The following is a 10,001-nucleotide window of genomic DNA, read 5'->3' as shown; positions in this document are numbered from 1 at the left end:
TCTTGTTATTGTGTCTCACAAGAATTTAACAATATTTTTTATTATTAATTCCCTGCATCCAGTGTCATTTGTCTTTCATTAAGATTTTCTTTCATCTTTAGTTTTCTGCAGTTTGACAATGCTATACCTAGGTATTGTCTTCACCAAATTTATTATTCTTTGAATTGCTGAGCTTTATACATTTGCATGTTGTGTCCCTCCAATTGTAGGAAAAACATAGCTATCATGTCTTCAAACATTTGATCTTTTTTATTGCTGCTCCCCTTTCCTGCTGATAATCTATTTATGCATATACAGTATTAAAATATTTGATATTACTCATACTGGTATCACCTATACATTTCATTTCTCTTCTTTATTCCCCTGTGATTTAGTTTCAATGTTGTCTATACTATCTAGTTATTAAGTTAAATAACTGCTTCTTCTATGGTATTCTGTATGCTGTTAAGTCTATATAATAAATGTTTTATTCCAAATAGTTTATGTTTATTTCTGTAATTCCCAATTTGTCCTTTTAAAAAGGTTAAATTTCTCTTTGCAAATCTCCCAGTTTTCTCGTTATCTTGTTAATTATATCCTGTAGTTGTAATACATTTACAATAGTATTTGAATCTGTTTTAATTTTCTTCAGCAATCTCTTAGATTTGATCATATCTTCTTTCCTGACATGTTTTAATGCTTATTATTGTGAAGTGGATGTTGAACAAAGAAGTTGTAGATATAATTTGGTGTTCTAAATGATGTTATAATTATACACAATTAAACAGGATGACTTTAATAACATTTCAAGACATAGTAAGGATTGTGCTTTTTAAATTTTTTTATTCTTTAATTATCCCTTAACTTCCATTTGTTCCCCTTTGCCCTGAGTCCTTTATAATCTCTCTCTATAGTTACAGCCACTCAGATGTGTTATGCAGTTAGCAGATTTTCCTAGTGAACCAAATTCCAGGGTGACATCTCAGGTTTCTTTTTCCTAGATCCTGATGAGAAAAAACAAACATTTTTGTCTTGTTAGTTTTTACATATCTTCAAATAAATGGGTATGTTTATATATAAAGGTATGTGTGTGTAGATATATGTGAATATATAAATACAAATGTACACTTTATCCAAATCTTCTATTTCTGCTGTGTAAGAATTATTTAAATTGCTCAACCTAGAAAATAAAAGGTAAAGCCAGGATACATTAAATACATAATTTTAATGCCCAGAAACTGATGAGCACTCACAAGCATTAAGATCATCCAGGAAAACATGAACTCACCAAATGAAATTTAAAAAGAACCAGTCAACAATTCAGAAGAGGCAGAGATATGTTACCTTTCAGACAGAAAATTCAAAATAGTTGTATTGAGCAAGCTCAATAAAATTCAAGATAACACAGAGAAAACATTCATAGTCCTATTTGAAAAAGTTAAGAAATCTAAAAACATACAATGGATACATAAGAAATAACAGGCAAATAATTAAAACATACCACCAGAGAAAATTACCTCCAGTAAAAGCAAGACAGAAAAGAAAGAAAGAAGACCACAAAACAACTTGAAAACAACAAAATGGCAGGAATAAGTCCTTACTTATCAGTTATAACATTGCATGTAAATGGATTAAACTCTCCAATCAAAAGTCCTAGACTGGCTGAATGGATTTAAAAAACCCAATATTCATTCATCTGTTGCATACAAAAAAACATACTTCACCTAAAAGACAAACACTGATGATAAAGGGATAGAAAAAGATATTTTATGTGAATGAAAACTGAAAAGTAGCAAGAGTAGCTATATTTATATCAGGCAAAGCCAATTTTAAGACAAAAACTATAAGAAGCATCACAGGTGCTCACTATATACGATTGGCTCAATTCAGCAAGAGGATATAACAATTTTAAATATATATTCAGCCAAAACTGGAGCACCCAGATATATAAAGCAAATATTATTAGAGCTAAAGAGAGAGATAGACCTGATAGCTGAAGACTTCAACACCCCACTTTCAGCATAGGAGAGATCATTCAGAAAGAAAAATCAACAAAGAAACATCAGATTTAAACTTTAAGATAGAATAAATAGACCTAATATACAGAATGTTTCATCCAATGGCTGCAGAATACAAATATGTTTCTTCACCACGTGGATCATTCTCGAGACTAGGTTATTTGCTAGGCCAAAAAAAAGTCTTAATAAAATAAAAAAAGTGAAATAATATTTTTAAAAAGACACTTAGAATAATGCAGCAAAATAGAGAACCCAGAAAAAAATCCATATATCTACAGTGAACTATTTTTCAATAATATTCCAAGAACATACAGTGGGGAAAAGATAGTCTCTTCAATAACTGGTGCTGGGAAAACTGGATATCCATATGCAGAAGAATGAAACTAGACTACTGTCTCTCGTTATATAGAAAAATAAAATGAAAATGGATTAAAGACTTATTTATAAGACCTCAAATAATAAAACCAGTAAAAGGAAACATTGGAGGAACTCTGGGATACTGGACTGGCCAATGATTTCTTAAATAATACGTCACATGCACAGGCAACCAAAGAAAAAATGGACAAATGGGATGACATCAAGCTAAAAAGCTTCTGCCCAGCAAAGGATATATTTGACTAAGTGAAGAGACAATGCACAGAATGGGAGAAAATATTTTCAAACTATCCACCACGTAAAGGATTAATAACCAGAATATGTAAGAAGCTCAAACAACTCTACAGGAAAAAATAATAATTCAGTTAAAATGGACAAAATATCTGAATATACATTTATCAAAAGGAAACATATAAATGGAAAACAGATATATGAAAAGGTACCCAACATCACTGATAATTAAGTAAATCAAAATCAAAACTACAATGAGATATTATGTCATCCCAATTAAAATGGCTTTTATCCAAAAGACAGTCAGTAACAAATGCTAGAGAGGATTTTAAGAAAAGGGAACTCTTATACACTCTTGATAGAAATGTAAATCAACACAACCACTATGGAGGACAGTTTAGAACTTCCTCAAAAAACTATAAATAGAGCTGTCATACCATCCAACAGCTCTACTGTTAGTTATATCCCCAAAATAAAGGAAATCAGTATATTGAAGAGATATCCACACTCCCATGTTTATTGCAGCACTATTCACAATAGCCAAGATTTCAAAGCAAACTCAGTGTTCATCAACAGAGATGAATGAATAAAGAAAATTCAGTATATATTCACAATAAAGTACTATTTAGTCATAGAATGAATGAGATTCTGTCATTTACAGCAACATGTGTGGAATTAGAGATTATTATGTTAAGTGAAATAAGCCAGACACAGAAAGACAAACATCACATGTTCTCAGTTACTTATGGGAGCTAAAATTAAAACGAACTCATGGAGATACAAAGTAGAATGATAAGTCACCAGAGTCTGGTAATGATGTTGGGGGTGGGGTGGTTGTATAGATGATTAATCAATACAAAAATATATTTGTTTCCCAAACCTAACAGCATAATTAAATTTACAGGATACATATAACTTGGTTTCTTATAAGAATTCATTATCTGGCTATACAGTTACATAATTTTTAAAATAAGTAGAAATCTCTTCTGAATTAGCATAGTTAGGTCACTGGTAAAAGAATAAATAAAAAAAAAATTAAAGCCAGAATTCTTTTTTCGTTTCTTCCCTGTAAGCAGAATCTAATGCATTTTCTTTATTCTCGAGATTCCATACTCTGTGGCAGTCAAACTGCATATTTTCCTAAATGAGGAGTCATTTCATTCCTTAAAACATCTGTTTATGAATATATTTGTGAAATTAATGACTCTTTACAAAGTTTAACGCGTAAGTATGGGGTTTAAAATAAAGAACTTTGAAGTAAATATATTTGATTATTCTGGTAATTTTTGGGAAAGGACTATAAATGTGAGAGGATTATACAGTTTCTATAAATTTATTTTCTTATAATCAAATCAATTTGTAAAACATATAAACCACATGATTCTTCTGAAATGTTATTGGTGTTAAATGCAGGTTTGAGGGAGAATAGATTTCCTTATGATGAAAATTACTGATGTCTTTGAAAAGAATGACTATGACTTTTAAGATTATTTTTAATTAACAGCATTTAATTTTTATTTTTAAAAACTATGGCTATTTTATTTTTAATATTACTTATTGTATATATTTAAGATATGAAACATGAAGTTTTGATATGTATATACATAGTGAAATACTACAGTAAAGGAAATTAATATATCCATCATCTCACATAGTTACCTTTCTTGTGGCAAGAGCACCTAATATCTGCTCTCTTAGGAAATTTCCAATATGCAATACATAATTATTCACTGAAGTTATTATGCTGACTTCCATCAGCAATGAATCAGAGTTTCCATTGCCAGCATTTAGGCATTGTCAGTGTTTTGGATTTCAGCTATCCTAACAGGTATATGGTGGCAAGTCATCATTGGTTTAATTTGCTATTTCCCAATGATATAAGATGTTGAGCATCTTCTCATCTTCTATCTGTATATCTTCTTTAGCGATGTCTCTTTAGATCTTTAGCCCATTCTTAAAATGGGGTTTTTTCTTATTAAGAGTTTTAAGAGTTTGTATATTTTGGATATTAATATTTTATCAGACGCATGTTTTGCCATGACTTTCTCTCAGACTGTGGCTGGTCTTTACATTCTCTTGCCATTGGCCCAGTGTCTTTTGTAGAGCATACATTTTTAATTTTAATGAAGTCCAAATTATCAATTTTTTATTTTATAGATCATGCTTTGGGTATTATATCTAAAAAATTATCACCAAACCTGGGGTCACCTAAATTTTCTACTGTTTAATATTTAAGAAGTTTTAGAGCTTTGAAATTAACAGTTAAATCATCAATTTTGATATATTTATGAAAGTGTAGTTCAGTGTGTAGATACTGTTTTGATTTTAGATTTGAAGGTCTAGCTATTCTGTTCTGGCATCATTTGTTTAAAAGACTAGCCAATTTCCTTTTACATTCTGTTGCTCCTTTGTTAAAGATTACTTGACAATTTTGTGTAGGTCTATTTTCTGGGCTCTATTTTTTCCCACTTTTATTTGTCTATTATTCTGCCAATACCACACTGTCTTGATTAATGTAGCTTTATAGTAACTCTTTCTTTAAAATTTTACTTGTATGAATTTAAGGGGTACAGGTATAATTTTGTTACATGGATATAGTTCACGGTGCTGAAGTCAGGGCTTTCAGTGGATCTATCATTGGAATAACACTCATTGTACTGTTCAAGTAATCGCTCATTGACCACTCGCTTGCCACCCTTCAAACCTTCCAAGTCTCCATTGTCTTTCACACTCTACATCAATGTGTACACATTATTTAGCTCCTGCTTATAAATGAGAAAATTATGATATTTGATTTTCTGTGTCTGAGTTGTTTTGCTTAAGGTAACGGCCTCCAGTTCTGTGTGGCTGCAAAAGATATGATTCAACATGAAGTATGGAAGAAAATATTAGCCAAGTATGCATTTAACAGCGAATTAATATCCAGAATTTACGTGGAACTCAAACAACTCAACAACAAATTCCCAAATAATTCCATTAAAAAGTAGGCAAAAGACATGACTACACATTTTTCAAAAGAAGACATGCAAATGAGCAACAAGCATGTGAAAAAATGCTCATCATCAGCAATCATCAGAGACATGCAAATGTAGTAAGTCTCGGAGTCAAGTATTGTCCATTCTTTGACTTGGTTCCTCTCCTTTAATATTGTGTTTGCTATCTGAGTCTTTGCTTTCCACACAAACTTTATAATACGTTTTTCAATATACCCAAATTAACTTCTGAAATTTTCAGTGGATTACAATGAATCAACTTGGCAAGAGTTGACATTGTGACAATATTAATCTTCCTATTTATGTACATGTAATATCTCTTCATTTATTTAGATCGCCTTTGTTTTATCAGAGTTTCATAGTTTTCCACTGAGAGTTCTTGTGGATATGTTTTTTTTTTAGATTCATACCTACATAGTTCACTTTCTTAGAGCAAAATTAAATGATATTTTGTTTTTCATTTGAAATTTCAATCATTTATGATATGTGAGAAAATAACCAACATTTGTCTATGGCCTCCAGTTCTGTTTATGTTGCTGCAAAAGACACAATTTTTTTGTATCTTTGTAAGACTTTGTATCTTACAATCTTGCTATAATTACTTATAGCTCCACATGGTTTTTTTTTGTTGTTGATTCTTTAAGATTTTCTACATAAAAAGTTTGTCATCAACAAATAGTTTTACTTTTTCCTCCTCAATATACATATACTTTTGATCAGTATATACTTTATTCTAGTTTTGTTTATTTTATTAGCTAAGAATTTATGTAGGATGTTGAATAGGAGTGGTGGGAAGGAACATATTTGTCTTGTTTCTGATCTTCGTGAGAAGGCGTCTAGATGTTCTTTATCAAATTAAGGTAGTTTCCTTCTATTTCTAGTCTACTGAGATATTTTATCATAAATGTGTGCTGAACTTTGTCAACTGGTGTTTCTGCATCTATTTATATCTTATAATTTTTTTCTTTAGTCTTTTTGACTGGTGGGTTACATTGACTTATTTTCAAATTTTGAACCCACCTTGTATAACTGGAATCAATCCCAGTTGGTCATGATGTATCAGTTTCCTGTTTTCAATTTCACGGGGTTATACTCTAATTTTATAATTAATTTTTTGGCCAATTTTAGTTTTAATTTTCTCTTCCATTGTAGTTTCCTAAAGTGTAATCTCAATTATTGATTTAAGATCTTTCTTATTTTCTAACATATGCATTCAATGCTATAAATTTTCAACTACACACTGATTTTGTAACGCTGAAGGTTCTTGCCTTAGCCATGCCAAAGAAATGGTGTGGCGGCTGCCTGCGGCGAGTGATGGAGAAACGAACCAAGAGAAAAAAAGCTGTAGGCTTTATTGAGCAGAGTGACAGTACAAAGCTTCCACAGCATAGAAGGGGTCCCAAGTGGGTAGTCACTGTTGGTTTTGGGCGATTGCCTTTTAAACTCTTTAACGTGGGAAATACATGCGGCGGGAAGATGTTTCCAGAGCGAGAAACAAAGGCAGTAAATTATTTTGTGACATCTTAGATTTTGAGGAAAACCAATTGTAACTTAGGTTTTATCTACTTTATGATCTTGCAGCGGCATGACAAAGGAGACAGGATCTTACAGGACTGTACAAAGTATGTTTACAAGGAATTGGAATTGGGAGCATGGATAAGGTCCACTGGTCATAGAAAAAATGGGCTTTTAACATTCCTTTTAGTTTTAGGGGAGGGGGAAGGGAGAGAGGACACTGGGAAGCTTACAGAAAAATTTTCACTGTTTATAGCTTTCTTGGGGAAGAAAACACATGCACAAATCCTGGTGTGAGGAATATTTTAAGCATATATCTTCAATATTATTCATCGAGGACCGAAGTAAATCATGATGCAGGAAATGAGTGAGTTTCACAGCTTTCTGAGCCCCTACTCGACCCGGGAAGCCCAGCTGGCACTTCCTCTTGATTTCACTACATCTCATACATTTGTATAAGTTGCATTTTGCATTTTCATTTAGTTAAGTATATATTAAATTTCTCTTGAGACTTCTTTGACTCGTGTTATTTAGGAGAATATTGTTTAATCTCCAAATATTTTGGAAAATTTCCACCTTTCTCTTGTTTTCTAGCTTAATTTCATTGTGGTCTGAGACTATAGTTTATATGATTTCTATTCTTAAAAATTTGTTGTGCTGTGTTTTATAGACCACAGTGACCAGTCTGTATTGGTGAATGTCCCATGTGAGCATGAAAAGAATGTGTATTCTGAAGTTGCTGTATTCAATACAGTTAATTGATGGTGTCATTCAGTTCAAGTAAGCCCTAGCTGATTTTTTCTGAATCTGTCAATTAATGTTTAAGGGATGTGAAGTCCCAAGCTATAATATGAATTAATCTGCTTCTTTTTGCAATTTTATCAGTTTTGTTCTCATTTATTTGACACTGTTATTAGGCACATACACATGAAAGGTCTTTTTTCATGATGAATTGACTCCTTCATTATTATGTAATAATAATCTCTATCTTGATAAATTTTCTTTCTCTCAAGTCTTTGTCTGTGATTGGTATAGCTGCTCCAGCTGTGTGTGTATGTGTGCGTGTGTGTTAGTAGGTTATATCTTTCTCCATCACTTTTAATCTATCTATACCTTTATATTTAAAGTGTCTTTCTTTTAGATGTATAGTTGGGCCTTGTTTATCATCTGCTTTGATGTTTTCTGTCTTTTAATTGATACATTTAGGTCACTGACATATATACAGTGTTGATTTATATATTTGGATTGATACTTGCCACGTTTGTCATTTTTTGTTTACTTTGTTTCTCTTTTTCATCTTAGTTTTTTTCCTGCCTTTGCTGATTTTAATTGAGCCTTCTATAACATATGATTCTCTATTTTTACTGTTTTCTTAACATATCAATTACACTACTTTTTAAACCCTTTTTTAGTGGATGTTCTAAGGTTTGCAACATACATTTATAGCTACTCATAGTCCACTTTCGAATAATACTACACTTGTTCACAGGTAGGGCAAGTAATTTACAGTAGAGTATTATGAATTATTTCTTTCTTTCCTTTATGCTATTGCTCTTCTTGGTTTTATTTATCCACAAAATATACTCGCTAAATTCTTTGTTGGTATCATTATGTTTAACAACCTGTTATCTGTTGGATCAATTAGGACAAAGTATTTTATTTTTTCTTTATTTCTTCTCTAACTCCATTTATTTATGTAGATCCATATTTATAATGTATATCATTTTCATTATTTCTAAAAAAGTCTTTTAACATTTTCCATCAGAAAAGCCTTTTGTAGACTAATTGTCTCACTTTTTATATCGATAAAATCTTTATTCTTCACTTTGAAAGATAATTTTTCTGTATACAGAATTCTAAGTTGGTGTTTTTATTGTTTCAACATTTTAAATATTAAAATACACTCTCTTCTTGCTTATATGGTTACTGAAGATAAATGTAATTATTTTTTAAATTTTAGATTCAGGGTACATATGTAGGTTTGTTACATGAGTATATTGTATAATGCCGAGGTTTAGGCTTCTAGTGAACCCATCATCCAAATGGTGAACATAGTACCAAAAACATAGTATTTCCACCTTCACTCCCTGCCACCTTCCCCTTTTTTGGAGTCCCGAGTGTCTATTATTTCTATCTTTATATCAACATGTGCCCATTTAGCTCTGACTTGAAAGAAAGAAGATGAAATATTTGATTTTAGGTTTCTGAGTTATTTCATTTAGAATAGTGTTCTTCAGCTCCAACCATGTTGCTGCTAAAGATATGATTTTGTTATTTTTTATGACTGCATATTATTTCATGGTGTGTATATATACCACATTTTCTTTATCCAGTCAACCATTTATAGATACTTAGGTTGATTCTGTGGCTTTATTATTGTGAATAGTGTTGCAGTGAACATAAAAATGCAAGCTTCCTTTTTATATGATGATTTCTTTCCCTTTTGGTAGATACCCAATAGTGGGAGCTGGGTCAAATAGTAGCTCTGTTTGTTGCTTTTGAGAAATCTCCATACTGTTTGCCATAGGGGTTAAGCTACTTTACAGTTTCACCCACAATATAAAAGCATTGTCTTTTCATCACATCCTCATTAACATCTGTTATTTTTTGATTTTTTAATAGCCATTTTGATTAGTGCGAGATAGTATCCCATTGGGTTTTAATTTGCATTTGTCTGATATTTAGTAATATTGAGCATTTTAAAATATGTTTATTGTCCACTTATATATCTTCTTTTGAGTAGTATCTGTTAATGTCCTTTGCCCACTTTTTTTTTCTTTTAATTTATTATTATTATACTTTTAAGTTGTAGGGTACATGTGCATAACGTGCAGGTTTGTTACATATGTATACTTGTGCCATGTTGCTGTGCTGCACCCATCAACTCGTC

At 31.4% G+C, this 10,001-nt stretch overlaps 1 long non-coding RNA gene across 1 annotated transcript in view; it reads right to left on the bottom strand.

Annotated features, from left to right (window-relative positions):
• Nucleotides 1-815: 815 nt before the first annotated feature.
• Nucleotides 816-10,001, bottom strand: part of LOC123571100 (uncharacterized) — a 33,779-nt gene continuing 24,593 nt past the window's right edge. Inside the window, exon 3 of the long non-coding RNA XR_006695270.2 lies at nt 816-983. This is a non-coding gene — a long non-coding RNA (uncharacterized lncRNA). The remainder of the gene's footprint in view (nt 984-10,001) is intronic.

This window comes from Macaca fascicularis, chromosome X, assembly GCF_037993035.2.
Source record: "Macaca fascicularis isolate 582-1 chromosome X, T2T-MFA8v1.1".
Taxonomy (NCBI): Eukaryota; Metazoa; Chordata; class Mammalia; order Primates; family Cercopithecidae; genus Macaca; species Macaca fascicularis.
The sequence above is the reverse complement of the archived record's forward strand: the minus strand, read 5'-3'. Positions and strand labels throughout refer to the sequence as shown.